The sequence below is a fragment of the Callospermophilus lateralis genome, chromosome 4, assembly GCF_048772815.1.
Source record: "Callospermophilus lateralis isolate mCalLat2 chromosome 4, mCalLat2.hap1, whole genome shotgun sequence".
NCBI classification, from domain to species: domain Eukaryota; kingdom Metazoa; phylum Chordata; class Mammalia; order Rodentia; family Sciuridae; genus Callospermophilus; species Callospermophilus lateralis.
This window is the reverse complement of record NC_135308.1, coordinates 161,617,052-161,635,277: the sequence shown is the minus strand read 5'-3', so window position 1 is coordinate 161,635,277 and position 18,226 is coordinate 161,617,052. Positions and strand designations below refer to the sequence as shown.

General features: G+C 48.0%; 1 protein-coding gene across 3 annotated transcripts in view; it reads left to right on the top strand.

The window, feature by feature from the left end:
- Pacsin2 (protein kinase C and casein kinase substrate in neurons 2) overlaps positions 1 to 18,226 on the top strand; it is a 109,823-nt gene that overhangs the window by 48,390 nt on the left and 43,207 nt on the right. The window lies entirely within an intron of this gene.

Genomic DNA, 18,226 nt, shown 5'->3' with positions numbered 1-18,226 from the left:
CTGTGCCCTTGTCTCCATCAGAGGGGCTGCCACCAGGCCCTGTGCATGTCCTTAGCAGATAGTGAAATGCAGAAGTTTTATTATTTTATTGTCTTAATAACGGGGCAGCCTCACACACACATTTTTAACTATTTCTTTTCTTAGATGTCACACTCTGACACTCTGGAATTGAAAAAGCGTGGCTTCCTCTTCCCTTTATGCAGCACTGCAATTCTAATTAGAAGGTTTTTTTTTTTTTTTTTTTTTTTTAAATCCTAATACTGAAGTAATCACCACCAAGCAAACTTCACTTATCAGATTACCTGTGGCCATGAATGTCCACGAGGCAGGGTTCTGTTGCTGTTCTCCAGAAAACGCCATGCTGGGTGGTCTGTGCCACTTGGAGAAGCATGTTTTCCTGCTGGGTTGGTACCTACTGTGATTTGTGTATGTCCAATACTTTCATAGGGTCTCAAAGGAACGGTTTCTAGAAACCTCTGAGGTAGAACACATCTGTGAGACTTTAATTTGATCCGTCAGTTTTGTCTTTGTTCTTATAGCTCTGCATAGTTTTTCTCAGATCCTGACCTTGACAATAAAATATACTGAATTCTAGACCAATTTTAAATGGTACATTTATGAAAATAATTAAGAGGTTTCTTAACTTCAGAGCCTGCCCTGCAGGTATGAGATTTGTGCCAATAAGTAAAAATAAGCCTCCCTTTCTGTGCTTTTCTTTTTTGTACAGTATTAGTCCTTTGACTCTCCTCTACCCACAAATTCTACACATTTGGTGGCATAATTTAAAAGGCGGAACACAGTACTTAGCATTGTAGTGGTTGTTGGGATGGGTATGGCCAGGCCCCTCATCTTAACAAAGGAGTGGGACCCCGGGGTGATGTGGCTTGTTCAGGGTCCTCGGCCTGCAAGCAGAGTGAGTGTGGAGCCCAGGTCTCCCATCTTCTAGGTCGTGACCTTTCCATCCACATTTTTGTCTCAAGATAGCAGTGCTTGGCTGAGAGGCACTTTCTTTTGCTCACTTTTAATTTGTTTCCTTTTCAAATACTCAGCTTTTGTTCAATAAGGATTTCCCTGTAGGTACTGTTTGACACAGATGTGTACTGAGTACTATGTAATAAATTATATAGTGCACAGTGGAGTGCTTTTAGTACAAAGAGCATTGAGGTTTTTGCTTCTTACAGATGCGTTTTCTAAAGAGTTGTCTGTTTTATAGTTTTTCCTGCCTGTCCCCTCAGTCAGGTTCCCATCAAAGAGGACTTCACTGTGTGATTATCTGCTGTATGAGGATGCCCAGCTAAGATCACAGCTTACACGGAGCAGACAGATATCAGTTCTTATTTGAAAGAGGATTCCTCGGGATGTGAAAGGAAAACCCTGAACTTTTCTCCCCCATTTCTCAGCATTTCGGGTCCCGCAAAGAACTACCGACAGCGCTCAGAAGGTCTTAAGAGGGACTGAACAGGTTAGAACACTGTAGTGGGATGTAAAGAAAGAGCGATTTTATTTATAAAAGAGAATTTACTCCCAGCTTCTCAGGATCTCTAAAAACAGTCTCTACAGGGGCCTCGCTCAGCCGTAGGTCACTGAGAGCGTGCGAGGCCTGGGGTTCAATCCTCAGCTCCGGGGCTCGCACTCACACAGAATTGCCTAAAAACTGAATTTGAAATCTTCTGGAAATTCAAGTATGAAAATAGAAGTGCACTGAGAACAGAAGGTGACTTCCCTTAGACCTTGGCATGCCTCCCACTGTCTGTGCAGAGCCACTGGCAGCGCCCCAGTAGATTCATATAATGACAGGCGTTTGTATTTTCTGAAGTATTCAGTGCATATGGTGATGCTTGAGGAATTTTTGAAACAGATACACTCCAGGAAAGTGGTCATTTTCATACATGTTTTAATTGTACTTGAAATTGAATTTAATAACTTTATACCTATTTTAATTAATGAGCTACTAGGATGAAGAGGGATACAGGAGCAGTATTTTTAAGCCACAGGACAGAACTTCCCTCGGGAGTTCTGGTGGGCAGGATTTGTCAGCATCCTTGAAGAAGTTGACTCTTGGATGGTGAACTGGATGGTCACTGCTGATGGTCAGCAGGCCCTAGGCTGCAGCAAGAGGACTGGGAGCTGCCCAAGGTGCGGCTCAGGTCACTTCTTTGTCTGGTGACTTGTGTCCCCCGCTAGCACTTCAGACTTGCTGCTGTCTTTTCACACATGGGGCAGCATGGGTACTGCTTGGTACCCTTTCTTTCTGTCCACATTAATGTTGTGAGACTTAGAGACGTGAAGGGACAGCGGCTCTGTAGTTATGGCTTTGCTGCAGACAGGAGGTTAAAGGGTACCCCTGGGGCTGCTGGGGCCCAGACATCTTTGAGAAGTTCAGCTGTCTGTCAGCACACCATCGTGCCATGGTGGTGGCGGGGGTTGTTTGCTTCCATCCCTGCGTGGGGCTTCTCTCCAGACCAGAGCTGAAGAAACTTCTCACCGCTGCTCTAGGCCTGTGCTTTCTGTATGTAAGATGGTAACTGTAAAACAGAGGTCACTGATTTTAATGAGTGAGTGAGTGGACTAGTGAGTTGCAGCCTTCTGTCTGTATGGATTTTGGCTGTTGCTGCAGTGCTTGAAGCGTGCTGGAGAAGGCTCTGCAGCTGAGCTCTCTCCCAGCTTGAGGTTTGTCTTGAAGGCACTCTAGTGGTCTCGACACATTTGCATATCTCAGTTGTGTCTTGATGCCCCAGACAGGCTGGGTGTCTATTTGATGTCTTCCCCAGCCCTGGGAATCTGGCATACTTTTCTCATTCGACCCCCATCATCCATGAATCATAAGAAAATGACTCTCTGTGTGGATTCATAAAGCATATTGTTCCATTTTGGGAAACAGAATCTAACAAAGTATTCTGAATTTGAAATGTGTGCCGGTGGTCATCACAGTAGTACGGGATTTAAGTTTTCTTTTTGTTAACGTAAAGCTTAGACTGTGAATTTCATAGTCTCATTTCCCATCAAGGTTTGTTCTATAGTGCAATCCTTCTAGGAGTGCAGGGGATGATTTTATTGGAAATGGTTACTTAACAAGACATTAATGTAATTAAGCTGAAATGTTGAACTTCCCTAAATTCCTAACATATAGTGGTGGCACTAGTTTAAGAAAGTAAATGAAGCACAGGGCAATATGGGGACAGTGAAGTGCTTTTTCTTTTCTGATTTTGGGAAGAAAAAATGGTGCAAGGCACAGTGGTCTGGCCAGCAGTACCTGTTGACTTGGAAAGCTCACCTGTGAAGGAGGTGAGCTCAGGGTCACTTAGATCCAGTCCTGCCTGTGCAGGAAGAATGTTAGAGCAAGGTCATGAAGAAAGCAGCAGACAGCTTTCAGAGGTGAAGTCTCTGCATTCTTGACATTGAACTCTCTAAGACATTAAATTTATTCTTGGGCACATTCAATAAACTGCTAAGATTGAAGACTTTGAATTGGGATAGCAGAAGTTGTACTGATGGAAATTCTTTGTGTGAGGCTTATGCAAACTGTGATTGTCCCAGCATCTCACTGCCTTTGTTGATGGACATGCTAATATCAGAGTGAGCTCTGTGCTTATTTCCAGCCATTGATTAAGTTACTACCTGGAGGGACAGTCTACCCAGGATGCTGGCTGGATGGACTGATTTGTTTGTTCATGCACATGTACATTCATTCATTCAATCCATCCATTTGTTCTCTTGTTCACATTAGACACTGCTAGATCCTGGGATCCACAGATGGTTGAGACTGAATTCTTTCCAGGTCTAGTAGCACACATGTAATCCTAGGTACTCAGGAGACTGAGGCAGGAGGATTGTAAGTTTGAGGCCAATGGGGGGAACAGAGAGGGAGGTGGGGGAGAGAGAGAGAGAGAGAGAGTGAGAGAGATTGAGTTTTTTTTTTAATGTATTTTTTAGTTGTAGTTGGACACAATACCTTTATTTTACTTATTTATTTTTATGTGGTGCTGAGGCTCAAACCCAGGGCCTCACATGTGCTAGGTGAGAGCCCTACTGCTGAGCCGCAGCCCCAGCCCTGATTGAGTTCTTGTCTATGAAAAGTCATAGACCAATGGGGAGAACACGTCTATTTTATTTTTTTTCACCCAGTAGTGGGATTGAACCCAGGGGTGCTTTACAATTAAACTACATCTGCAACCCCCTTTATTTTCTGAGACAGGATCTCATTAAATTGTCAAAGCTGGCCTTGAATTTGAGATCCTCCTGCTTCAGCCTTCTGAGCTGCTGGGATTATAGGTGTGCACTGCAGGGATTGTGTTGGGATAAGCATTTCTAAACTCAGGGTGGCGAGTCTTCTTATAGCGCTAGAGGGACCTTATTCTTCCGTGAATAGAGGAGGTCATGGAAGACTTCTCAGTTTGGGGATGATTTTTGAAGAGAGGTTTTGTGAGGTAGTCGGGGGAAGCAGAGGGAACAGTACATGCTTGAGAGTTTGAAGTCCTCTAGAGCTGTGTTGTCCCAGTTGAGGGTTCTGGGGCTGCAGCTCTGGGGCTGCAGCTCTGGGGCTGTTCTTGGCTCTCTCCAGGGAAGGCTCCTCCGTGGTTTGGATCCGTTCGCTCACTGTGACCTCCAGGAACCCAGACCTGTGGAGGCCTCCGCCAGGAGGCCCCTCTTGTGCTCCCTCATGTTCATGGCTCCCGCTGCCTCCTCTGCTTCTGGTCTTGATGCTGTGTGTCATCTCCAATGTGTGCTGTTCCTGCCCTCTCTCTGTTAGAAGTACATCCTTTAGAATTCCTTCTCTGCACATTGGTTTTGGAGGTGTGCATTTTACACGCCAGCAGTCTAGTTCTTGAGAGGCCGTGTGACCTGGTTCTGGTGGGCGTGGCTGCTGCTCAGCGTGTTGAATGGCGTGTTCCAGTGCTTGCTGCCCTCGAGGCGCTGTTAGTCCAGTTGTGATCGTTTTGAAGGGCGCCCGCCGTCTTCTCCTTTGGCTGTGTTCACGATCCTCAGTGAGCCTGGGAGGTGTGCGGTGAACTTGTCTTGGTGACTCTAATTTAAAGTCTTGCTTGGCTCCTTGGACTTCTGGACTGGATTTAGTGTCTTTCAACTTTCTGAAATATTTTCTTTAAATTCTTATTTTTCCTTTTCATCAATATTTTTTCTTTCTTGAATATCATTAAATATAGGGTAGACTTCACTATTTACTAATAATCTGTTATTTCTCTTTTTTTCTGTTACCTCAGAGAGAAAGCTGACTTATCTTCTTATTTATATCGTAGAGGCTTTTTTTTTTTTTTTTTTTGCAGTGCTGGGGATTAACCAGGTCTTTGCATATGGTATACAAGTACTCCACCTCTGAGCTACACTCCTAGCCCCTGATTTCTGCTTTCAATTTACTACTTTGGTGTCTTTAGATGCCTTTATTTTCTTGCCAGTTCAGTGACACGTCTATTTTTATTTAGCTTTGAAAGTCCTTCCACAGGAGAGCTACTTAGACACCTGACTGCTGGTGACAGCAACGGGGTCTAGCTGCTTCATGTCTGCGCGCCCTGCACGTTGCTGGACTCAGTCACCCAGGAGTGACTGTTGAGTGCCTGTCGCCCCAGTGCTGGGAACTGAGCAGTGAACTGAAGGAGAGAGATGATGTATAAATACATCATCTGGCAGGTGGGAGATGCAGCAGGCTGTCAGAGGCTGGGAAGGACAGGGCAGGCTTTCCTAAGAAGAAGGGCGAGTTTGAGCACCGGCTGCCTGGTGCTGGGTGGTGGCAGACTGAACCTGGAGACACAGAGGTGCCGAGGTCAGCTGGGCCTGTTGAATTTGGGGAACCATAGGCAGGTCACTCCAGCCGAGCTTGGGGTGGGAGCTGGGTGCTAGAAGCAGGGGCCAGATCACAGGGACCTGTGGGTTGGGGTGGGGAGTGTGGATAACTGATGAGCAGCTCTTGGCAGGTGTCGAATAGCTGAGGCTAAGATGGTGGGAAGTGGCCACGCTCCTGCTGGCTTAGGGTGCATTGCTGGGGTGTGGGCATGAGGTAAAGGGCAGTTGGGATGACTCACCAGGGTGTTCTCCAGAGAGGGGCAGATCAATTGGGGCTGGAGGAGCCGGAAATGGGTTTTAGCTGGTGCCTCCGGGCCGGGGTGTGGGGGGAGCTCAGGGAAGAGTCAAGAGGCCTCAGCATGGGGACAGGTTTTAAAGCCACCAGAGTTTTCTAGGCTTTATTCCTGGGTAATTGTCCACTTATATGTTTTTAAATAAGCTTAAGAGTTCAGCTGTTTAGATGTGGTTTGAAGCTACTGCAGGTCATCTTTGCACTGGCTGGCAGTTGGGCTTGTTTTCCGAGTTTCCACAGCAGTGGCTCAGGTGTTCCCAGGGTTCCTCCACCTGCCTTGGTCCAGGCCTCCCTTGGCTGCCTCCTCTTCCAGCTGCTCATGCGTCTGCCTGTGCTCCCTGCCAGCCTGCAGGGTGCCCGTCTCCCCTCCTTCACTTCCAGTTCCCCGCCATGGGCCTCGTTTTCACTGCCATCCTGGCTCTTAGCAAGGCTTCCAGCTCTGAGGGTCATCTTTACAATTATTTTTATTTTTATTATTTATTATTTTTGGTGGTGCTGGGGATTGAACCCAGAGCCTGGAGCATGCAAGGCAAGCACTCTACCAACTGAGCCATATTCCCAGCCCTAGAATATTTTATTTATTTATTTATTTTTAAAGAGAGAGAATTTTTAAATATTTATTTCTTGGTTTTCGGCGGACATAACATATTTTGTTTGTATGTGGTGCTGAGGATTGAACCTGGGCCGCACACATGCTAGGCGAGCGCGCTACCGCTTGAGCCACATCCCCAGCCCCCTAGAATATTTTAAATAAAGAAAATTGGGGGAAATATGTGTGTATGTATGTGTATTATTATTATTATTATTAGAGTGTGTTAAATATATAATGTTAGAAAAACTTTTGATTTAATATTATTTTACTCAGCTTTTTACAGCAAAGTTAATATTTTGTTCAAAATAATTAAACATTTGGGATACAGGTTATTTCTCAGGTTAGTCAGACGACACGTTTTATGAAGGATCTTTGTGTGTTAGAGAGAAAAGCATTATCTTTGAGGTTAGATAGTAAGCAAGATATTTTCTTCAAGACTTTCCAGATAATATTTGGCAAGACAGGTCTGGGAATCCGGCATTTTGTCATAAATGTGAATGTCATTGATTCTCTCCTTCATAAAGTGGCCACTGGAAATGTTTATGGGGCAGGTAGCACGTGGAAAACAAAAGTTTTCAGGGGTCAGCCAAGGCACGAGGGCTGCTCAAGCCCTGCTTGCTGAGGGCGTCTGCCCCGTGGAGGGACAGCAGGCCAGAGGGGCGGGCAGGAGTTAAGGGGGACAAGGGCGTCGGGGTTAGGGAGCCTGGCATTTCCTAAGTACCTAGAATATGCAGGCCCTCCCAGGGGTCACCTAAATTCCTCATAATTTCCCACTGAAGTAGGTCAGCCATATTTATCCTCATTTTCGGATAAGAAGGAGGGAGGCGGCTTAGAAATTGACCTGCTCCTGTCCCAGGTACCGTGGAGTTCTTGCCGCTTTCCTCATTTAAGGGAAACCTGTGATTAATTTATGCTTTGTTTTAGCTTGGTAATTTCAGGATGTTAGTGGGTTCTTTATTCATTTTTCCATGTGACTGGAAAATGAGAACTCAGTTTTCTGTATGGTCACACCAGGTCCAGCCTGGCCCTGTGCTCTGTGCTCTCTAGAGGAGAGCGCTTGGCTCCAGGTAATACCTGTGGACTGCTAGAATGATTTCTTGAGAAAGTGGCACCATGTTGAATGCAGAGATGCTCACAAAATAGTTAAAAATCCCGTCTTCGTGGGTTTTGCACGACTTGTTGACTTGGAAGACGCTTGTTGATGGTCTAGCTTGAGAAGTACCTGAGCGGTTCCTTTCCTATCAGTGACGAGTCACCGCATGTCTGTTTCCTGCTCTCCAGTCTCCTCGTGCTGGGCTGGGGGCAGGCCTGGGGGACAGGCCTCGTGCTCTGGGCTGGAAGTGCTGCTCTTTTATTGCTGGTTGGTGGGGTGGATGGAGCAGAAGTCACTCTTACGGTGACTTGCGTGACAGGCTGTACCTGTTCCTCGCACCCTGCTATCCTTAAGTCTCTGTTTCCTTCTGTCAAAGCCACAGCTTCTCAGGGCTCCCTCCAGGGCCAGCCAGACCCTGATCCTGGCGCTCTCTTGTTTCATCACAGGTCTCTTCCTGAGATACACTCCCTACTTTTCAGATGATGAGTTCCTGCTGAAACATCAGCCCTGGTCACACTTTCTGATCCCGTCCACGTCCCCATAGTGTCTTTGCAGAACTTTTTCCTAGTGTGTGGCCATGGTGTTGGAGGAGGTTGTGCATGTGCCCGTCAACCCTGTGGGAAGGCCCCCAGGTGATGGGCACCTAGCCATGGGCGTCATCCCTGTGGCTGCTGCTGAATTTGAAGACCCTTATTCTCCAGAGGCCGTGCCAGGTCCCAGAGGTGTGCCATTTTATCTACACAGCCCTTAGGCAGATTGGATTCCATTTTACAGATGAGCAGGTATTTTTCTCTGAAGTGCTTGGAACATTAGAAAGTTCTGTCTTGTGAAGAATCAAAGTTAGGGCTGTGGTTGTGGCTTAGTGGTAGAGTGCTTGCTGAGCCTGGGTTGATCCCGGCACCACATAAAACTAAACAAAATAAAGGTATTGTGTCCATCTAGAACTAAATAAATATTTAAAAAAAAAAAAAAAAGAATCAAAGTAGCATATTCCAGAGACTGTCAGAGCCTGCATCCCAGCCGCCCCTTTCTGTTGCATTGCTCTCTTGCTGTCTCCAATCTCTCGTTTTCCACTTTGCAATTTATACCCTTATCCAGAGATGTCCCTCCCTCGAGGGTTCTGCCCCATCAGAGTGTGGGGTGGGGAAGAACCCCAGAAACTGCTGCCTGTCTGCACAGGAAAAGCATCCGCTCCTCCTCTGTGGACAAAGGACCACAGAGGCCCTTTGTGTGACAGGAAGTCCTGCATCTAGAAGGGGCTGCTTCAGAGTGGAGGGGTTCAAAGAAGCTGGAGGGGTCGACCTGGGGCCACTCTGACTCATGCTGTTGTTAATAGTGCCCTTTGTCTATCTTGGGAACCTGCGTGGCTCCTCCATGGCTGCCCCCAGCCCCTGTTCCAGGCGGTCAGCGTTTTTCTTCTCCCTCTTCCCCCCTCACGTTTGCCTCCGTGGAGAATGCCCCCATTTTCTGGCCTGAATAAAGGACAACCTCTTGACCCATTCTATATTTTTTTCCCTTCTACTTTTGCCAAAGATTATTTTCTGAAAGATTATTTTCTGATTCTTCTGGGTCTATGTAGTTTTTTTTTTTTTTTTTTGGTGTTGGGGATCAGACTCAGGGCCTTGTGCATTCGAGGCAAGCACTCTACCAACTGAGCTATATCCCAGCCCATGTGTAACTTCAGTTTTAGGGGTTTTTATTTTTGGTGCCGAGGATTGAACCCAAGGATGCTTAATCATCGAGCCACATCCCCAGCCCTTGTTAAATATTCTATTTAGAAACAAGGTCTCCTGAGTTGTTTAAGGAGTTGCTGAGGCTAGCTTTGAACTTGCAGTCCTCCTGCTTCAGCCTCCAGAGCTGCGCTATCACGCCCGGCCTTTTTAGGATTTACATGTAGTTCTTGAATGGGAAACTCTGCAGCTTAAGGAAGAGGCACCCACAAGGAAGGTGAATCTGACTGAGAGGGGATCTTCAGGAAGTGCTCGATGTGACATAACAGCTGGCCCTGGTGGTGCCCCTCAAAGACTGGCACAAAGGGGAGTAGAGACTCGAAAGTGCAGGGAATAAAGACGAAATGCAGTCCCGAATCAGTATTCCAGTCCTCTACAGCCTTGTCACCTCTCCTGTCACTTTGGGGGACTGTGATTAGAATGTGAAGACACCCTGAAGTGAGGGGGTCCTAGTGTGCTCAGTCCTGACCCCTGGCCTGATGTCAGGGGAACGAAGCGTGTGCACACGTGTGTGATGCAGGAGGGCTTCTGAGCCCGTGGGGGAGCACCTCGGCGGCACGTGTGGCAGAGCTGGAGGGCTCCCTGCTGTGCCCTCAGTGAGTGGCTGCGTGTGGCAGCCTGGGCAGTAGGAGCTTCTGTCTGATGTGCCTCACTGGAGCTGAGATTTTTGAGATCTCAGTGACCGTGGGCATAGTGCTCTCCATGTTCAGAACAGGAGAAAATCAAACTGCAGAAACGCAGTGTACCTAGCAGGCGGGTTAGAACTGGGAGGAGGGGGCGGTGCGATGGTGGGGGTCAGTGTTCACCAGGAAGGTGAGCAGGAAGGAGTGGGCATCAAGGATTGGCAGTACTGCTTCTGTGGGGCTCTGAGGCTGGGGATGACGATGGAGCAGCGGCCAGCGCCAGACAGTGGGTGGTGGGTTCCGAGCAAGGACCGAGGAGAGCTGACCCATGAGGGACTGCTCTTCAAGTTTCTGGTGTGTTATCCCATTAATGCAGATACCAGCTCAAAGGAGGAGCCTGATTCTGTGATGACCGGCAGGAGCCGAGGCCCCGAGGCCTGGGCAGGTCTGGAAGGTCTGGATGGTGAGGTGCTATTGTGTGGGTTTCTGGAGATGCTTTGGCCCCTACAGGGTAAGGGGAACCCAGAGGGACCTCTCCCAGGCCTGACACTGCCAGGTGGTCTGCCAGCCCCCCTCTGAACTTCAGGAACCCCACTATAGAGGAATTCCTTCCTGGAATTCCTATGGAGGAGATTCCCTGTGAAGGAGGAATAGCATTTCTCCTTGTTTATTTCAAACACACGCGTCTTCTACAGACCAGAGGCTGCCGAGCCTCGGCCCCTCCCACCCTTGTCCCTTCCAGCCTGCTTCACTGACTTGACTCATCGACGTGGTTAGGATTGGTTCAGACATCCAGTCACTCGGCAAACATTTGAGAGTCCACCTATAATATAATAGGCCCTCTAGGGAGGTGGGGGGAAAATGCCAACCCTCGCCCCTGACGTTCATGCGTGATCAGTGTCTGGGTGCAGTTTTGCTTATGCCCAGTCTCAAATGCAGAACGGCTCACCTGCTGTCCTTTATGGTGGCCATGCAGTGTCCATTCTTCAGTTTACCCTGGTGTCCTTGGTGTTTGAACTTGTAACTTGTCTCCAAATGTCTGCTACTGGGATGAACAGTCTGTTCCAGCTCTTTTCCCTTGGGGCTTATTTTCTCAGAGCGCAGCCCCGCAGTCCCCGGGACTGCGGGGTCAGAGGTTGGTGGCTGTTAGCTGCCTTGTTCTGTGTTTCCAGATTTTTCCATGAAGCCTGTCATCAATGTTGAAACACCGTCCTACCCCTCCAGCCCCACCCAGCTGGCATTGTCGAGTTCACGTGTACTTTTACAGGTGGTTTCCATTTGTTGAGGAAGTCGTGCTCTTTCTGCCACACAGCAGTTGGTTGTGTTGCATTAGGCTACGTCATCTCCCAGGAACAAGTGGACCCCAGGTTTCGGAGACCAAACACAGATGTCTTTATTTTCGCTCTGCAGTCTCCTGTGCTGTGGCTGAAGTGCCGTCGCACACAGCCACCCAGGGGCCGGCCTGCCTCAGGAGCCCGCTGTCCTGCAGCTGCCCCTCGAGGCCTGCTCAGTGGCTGGGACAGCAGCAGAAGGAGAGGGCCCAGACTCTGTGCAGCCTTTCCACCTGGCATGTGACCCAGACAACTGGCCCAGCCTGGCTGCGCAGCTGGGACTTCCACCGCCACTCCCGTCTCTGGCCTGGCGCGCTCTCCTCCTCTTTGTCCCTCTCAGCTTCTAAGACAGTGGAATTGGATCCCAAGTCTTGGTGTCAGTCTTTAGAATATTTTTGGTGATGAGATTTTATCAGCTGTGTCTTATTCCTTTCTTTGCTTTCTACATTACGTTGTGTTATGCAAAGGTTCAAGTAATTACATGTTTGGAGCACATTCTTGTTTTTCTCTGATATATCTTTTTTTTTTTTTTTTTTTTTTTTAAACATTACAAACTCATCTTAATGCCAGAGAAGAACTGTTTTCTTTGAGTTGCTTAAAATGGATCTTACTTAGTTCCCAGGATGCTTCAAGTTAATCAAAGTATGTAATGGCAGGTCATTGTAATCCAAGGTAACTTTGGTCCCTTGTGATGCCTGTTTGTTCTGAAACATTAAACTTACATGCACAGCATCGCCATACTCCTTAGGATCAAAGCACTCAAACAAGTTAGGAGTAGCTTGTCTGGGTGGAGGGCGTTAGCGAAAGACAGACCTTCCCCGTGACTGGGATTAGGATGATGACTGCTCTCTTGCTTCTTCTGTTCAACATGTGTCGAAGGTTCCAGCAGGAAAACTAGGCAAGAGGAAAAAATAAAAGGCGTATAATTGGAAAGGAAAAAGTTAATCTGTCTCTGGTGACAGGTGGCACGATCTTATATAGAGAAGTCTTCCTTAAACTTGTAGTCCACCAAAACCTAATAGGTTTAGTATCCCTTATCCAAAATGCTTGGGGGAAGAAGTGTTTCAGGGTTTGGGGTTTTATAGATTTTGGAATATTTGCGTGGACTTTATTGGTTGAGCATCCTTCACCTGAAAAACCAGTATCTGAAGTGCCCTCAAATCAAGAGCTTTTTGAGTACCAACGTGACACTCCTCAAATTTCAGATTTTGTATATTTGAAGTATGGATGCTCAACCTGTATTAGAACTAGTACAAGTTCGGCAAGATTGCAGAATACCAGGTGTGACGGTACACACCTAAAATCCCAGCAACTCGGGAGGCTGAGGCAGAAGGATCACAAGTTTGAGGCCAGCCTCAGCAACTTAAGTGAGGCCCTAAGCAACTTAGTGAGACCTTGTCTCAAAGTAAGAAATAAAAGGGCTGAGGATGTGGCTCAGTAGGTTAAACGCCCCTGGATTCAATTCCGAGTTTAAAAAAAGAAAGCCAACAAGCCAGTTTGGAAATTCCTAAAATTCAGGGGCCTAGAGTACTTAAAACAGTTTTAAAGAACCAAAACAAAGTTGGAGTACCACACTTTCCAATTTCTAAAATTTTACCAGTCTTTTGTGCTCTAGACAGTGTGGTACTGGCATAGATGAACACACAGAGCAATGGGGTAGAATTGAGAGTGCATAACGAAACTCCTGTATTTGTGGTCAGTTGATTTTGGCAAGACACTAAGCCGATTCAGTGGAGGGAATGATATTCTTCAACAGGAGGTACCAGGGTGACTAAATGTCACATGAGAGGAGCCAGTTTGGATCTCTGCCTCATGCTGTGCATAAACTGAACTCCACGTGGTAGACCAGAGACCTCAGCCAGGCTCTGTGGTGTGTGCTCAGAGGCTGAGGTAGGAGGATCACAAGTTCAGGGCCAGCCTGGGCAACATAGTTGACCTTCATCTCAAAAAACAAACAGGGCTGGGCTGGGGCTGTGGCTCAGCGGTAGAGCGCTTGCCTCACATGTACAGGGCCCGATCCTCAGCACCACATAAAAATAAATAAATAAATAAATAAAGTAATGTGTCCAACTACAACTAAAAAATAAATATTTCTTAAACAAAACAGGGCTGGGGTGTGGCTCAGTGGTAGAGCACTTGCTAGCATACACGAGGCACTGAGTTAGATTCTGAGCACTACATATAAATAAATAAAGGTCCATTGACAACTAAAAAAAGAAAAATTAAAACAAATAGAAAGACTTAACTGGATCAGAGACCTAAATGCAAGAGTAAAACCTGTAAAACTCTCAAGAATAAAATATTGATGTAAATCTTTGTTACCTCGAATTAGATGATGATATCCTAGATATAAAGCCATCAACATCAAAACACAGACAACAAAAGAAAACGTGGATCAGTTGAACTTCGTAAAAATTAACCTTTCTGCTTCCAAGGATGCTGTCAAGAAAGTGAAAAGGCAAGTCACAGCCCGGAAGGAAACACGCTAAAGTCACACATTGATCCAGGACTCTTAAAACTCAACAATGAAAAACAGACAATTAAAAAACGAACTAAGGATCTAGAGAGAGACCACTCCAATGATAGTGTTCAAATGGCAGTAAGCACAGGAAAACATTAGTATCATTAGTCACCAGGGCGGCGCAAACCAGAATCCGTGGATCAGACGGTCATGGTAAGAATGAACGCTGGTGAGGACGTGAGAAATGGGAAGCCTCACGTGTCACTGGCAGAGTGGCGCATCCACTGTGGAAGACAGTCTCTCTGCACGTCGGGAGCCCCCGACTCTGGGAAGCCGCAATTCCACTTGTAAGTTTCTACCGGAAAGAAATGAAGACACATGTCCACAAATTCTCGTGGTCTTCTTCATACTGCCCCACAGTGGTAATGGGTAAATAAGTTGTGGTGTGTCCATTCAATGGAATATTCTCTAGAAACAAAAGGAATGAAGTTCTGATAAGGCTGCAACAGTTTGGGCCTTACAGACTTTGTGCTTAATGAAAGATGCCAGTCACACAAGGCCACACCGAAATGTCCGGAACAGGCATATCTGGAGACAGACAATAGATCGGTGGTTGCCAGGGCCCTGGGTGACTGCTAAAGGGGGTGAAGCTTCTTTTAGGATGACAGAAGTATTCTAGAATTAACCTACAAATCACCATGTGCAAGCCAGGCACAGTGGCGCATGTCTGTAATCCCAGTGGCCTAGGAGGCTGACGAAGGAGGATCACAAGTTCAAACCCAGCCTTAGCAAAAGCAAGGCTGTAAGCACCTCAGTGAGACCCTGTCTCTAAATAAAATACAAAATAGGGCTGGGGATGTGGTTCAGTGGTCGAGTGTCCCTGAGTTCAATCCCTGGTCCCCCCCTCCAAAAAAAACAAAAAAACAAATCACCATGTGTATCGTAAGTGGCTGGATTGTGTGTGAGTTCTATCTTAAAGCTGTGAAATAGCAGAACTTACTAGTGCTCAGTGCTCAGCAGTTGGCCCTCCTGAGCAGCTCTCCTGGCTACGCCATTTCATTTCTTTGTCTATTCTGTACAAACTTACACAAGGCCCTTACAGCCAGACTCCTGGGCACCCTGCATCCAGGGTGGTGCAGAGCTGTAGGGGACTTGCGCAGTGGTCCACGGTGGTGTGTGTTTGGGGGGTCAGTTTCAGACTTTGGCCCTTTTTAGTGGAGTCTGCAGGGACTCGGGACAGGATCTGTGGCTCGGGAGTGAAGCACCTGAGGAAGTTGTCCCCAGGAGCCAGTGAGAGCAAGGGGACAGAAGGAGCATTTTTCCAGGACCAAAGGTTTCCCTTCCAGCAGTGGCCGCAGTTAGTTACAGGAGATGAAGAAAGCTGACGGCCATCAGCCCGGCCCCTGCACAATGCCATGAACATGAGGCCTTTTTAAAGACCGTTCGTGTGGGCCAATGTCAGTTTTCTTTAAGGTAAAATCATGGAAAAAAACTGAAATCCAATTTAAGTTTAATCAGCCAGAACAGAAGCAGTGAACAAACCCTGCTGAGCATAAAAACCATCAGGAGACCTTTTCATGGTATGTACAGAATTTCACTCTTTTTGAAACTTCTAAATTGTCTTCCAGGATGAAACCCGAGGCCTCAGGGCAGGGGAGGCCGAGGGGGTGCTGTGCCAGCTCCAAGGGAAGCCCAGGGGTGAGCGGGGGCCCTCCCCAGGCCATGCTTGTGAGGGCACTGTGTCCCTGTTCCCTGGCCAGGCCCGCATTCTGGGGGCACACTTCCTACCTGACTGGCCTGCTCTCCCAGCTTTCATCATCCATAAAAGAGGAGCGGACACCGAGCTGAAAGTGCTAGAAGTGCTAGTGCACGTGCCTCTGTGCGCAGCCCACACCCCTTAGGCAGAGCCCCAGTTCCCAGCTTCTGCTCAGAGATGAAGACGACACAGGCCCACAGCCTCGCGACTCTCTGCAAGCCACTTCTTTCCTTTCATTGCAGAGTCGGAAAACCTATTTTTGGAGTAAAATGACTGTTCTAATGACTGAGTAGTGGAGAGCGAGTTTGAGTTTTTACTAGCATGTGCTTCCATGTAGCTGTAGACTGTCTCCCCTGAACAGCCAGCTGGGTGCAGGTGCAAAACCCACCAGGAGCACCTCAGCCTCCACGGAGCAGGCGCCTGGTGCGCAGGCAGGAGGACTCAGCTCAGGAGTCTGTGATGGTTCTGCTGTGCAGCCTCCTCCTGCAGGTCATCAGAGCCTGCTCATGCCCTCCTCCCACTGCAGTCTCCAAGGAGGCAGGAGCACACAGGCTCTCAGGACACCTGAGTGACCCAGTGAGGGACCGCAAGAGGCAATGATAGTGACCTGTCATTTGGCCTGACCGCTGGACAGGGCTTGTCTCTCCCTCTAGTAGTGGGTGAGGAGACAGAGGCTGCTGGAAAGTGACTTGTAAAAGCCAGGTTTCCCGACTCGCCCTCCCACTGTGCGTTCTGCCCCTCAGCCTGGAAAGCAAAGTAGTTACTTATTTCTCATAAAAACCCTCCCTGGGGGTGTGCACGGCTCCCCACATGGCTGACCCTCTAGGAGCTGGAGGGCACCGTGGCCGAGGGGCACGCTCTGGTTCACCTAGTATGGACGTAAGTGGGTCACCGTGGATCATTTCTCTTTCAAATCTTTAGACTGTTCCTGTTCATTTCCTTGCACTGCTGTTTGCATTCTCACATTAATATCCAACTTGAAAACTATGTCCTTTTTGTCCTTTTTAAAGTAACTCTATTTTAAATCTGTGGAACAGTGACTCAGTATTTAGGTTGGAAAATTTTCAGGCTGAATCTCCATATTCCCAGGGTCCTTGCCAACCAGATGTCTAAAGAAACATTGCTGTACAGTCAGCCGAAGGCACAGATCTGTCAGCTGACGTGTTCATTATGTAAGAAAAATGATGCTGGGGACATTTCTGACCTCATGCTGCGAACGGCAGCCCTTCACCAGTTCCATCCTGGGGGTGAACCAACAGCTGAGACCTTGTGACTGTGGGCCTCCTCCTACCTTTGCTGTTGGTTCTCTGTATCCTGAGGCTGCCACACCCCAGAGCATATCTAAAATGACCAGACGCCTGGCCATCAGCTTGTCTTCTTGCACTGTTAGGTTTAAAAGTTATTTTAGGGACAATAGTCATTTCAAGGGGCAAACAGTTATTGTAACGGTTACTGCATGCACCCACACCCACTATTTCTTTTATACTGATTTCTCACAAACAGTATTTTTTTTCACAACACCTTTATTCATTTTATTTATTTTTATGTGGAGCTGAAAATCCAGCCCGGACCTCGCACGTGCTAGGCGAGCGCTCTACCACTGAACTACAGCCAGCCCACGAACAGTATTTTTTTTAAATACTGACTTCTCTACCTTCAGGATCCAGGGCCAACAGCATCTCCTCTCCTCCCTTCCCTGGCCTCCCTGCTCACTTCCTGAGCGCCTGATTTGGGTCCCACATAGATGAGCAGAGCAGAAGCCCTTCCTCATGGAGCTCCAGGTGGAGGTATGGGAGGCCTGGCAGGGGTGGCCCACAGGAGGCAGAGAGGGGTTCAGAATTGCTTGAACCAAGCCAGCAGAAGCCCCCAGGGGTCCATGTCTCTGACTAGCCTCTAAATGGTGTGGGACCCCTGGGGTTCTGGACCTTCCTGCTTCCTGGAGCTGTGTTGGGTAGAGAAGTCTCAGGCCATGTTCCTGCTCCTCACCCACAGGGGGCCTTGAAGGGACAGTCGAGGTGGGAGCCACATAGGGCTTGTGGTAGGGGTGGGTGTGACTGTTGAAATCCTTGGGTGTGCTGGTGTGTGTCCAACCCCTCCTTGTACAGGACTCAGGGCAGGGCCACGTGTGCATGCATACACAGCAGCTCCTGAGCACAGGCTTGCGGATGATTGTGCCAGGAAATCTAGTCCAGGGGTCAGTGGTAGACATTGAGGGTGAGACAGAAGTTGCAAGAACGAGGTCATTTTGTTCCTTAAACTCATGCGTTGTCATTGCTCCTACTGTCTGGGTGGTCTTGGTGTCACCCTCTCCCCTGGGCTCCTGCAGTAGCTGTCTGCCCTCTGCAGACACTCCAGCAGCCTCCCTGGCTGCCGCGTGGGTTCTTCCTTTTGCCTGGGCTGGAGGCCCAGGCGGCTCCTCCTCCCAGATCATTTCAGGTGTCAATGAGGCTGTCTCAGTCATTCTGTTTAAAGCGCCTCTTTTCGACTTCCTCCTGGTCCCTTTCTCCCACCCTTTTCCTTGCCTTCTTTCTCTGCCTAGCAACTTCTCTGTC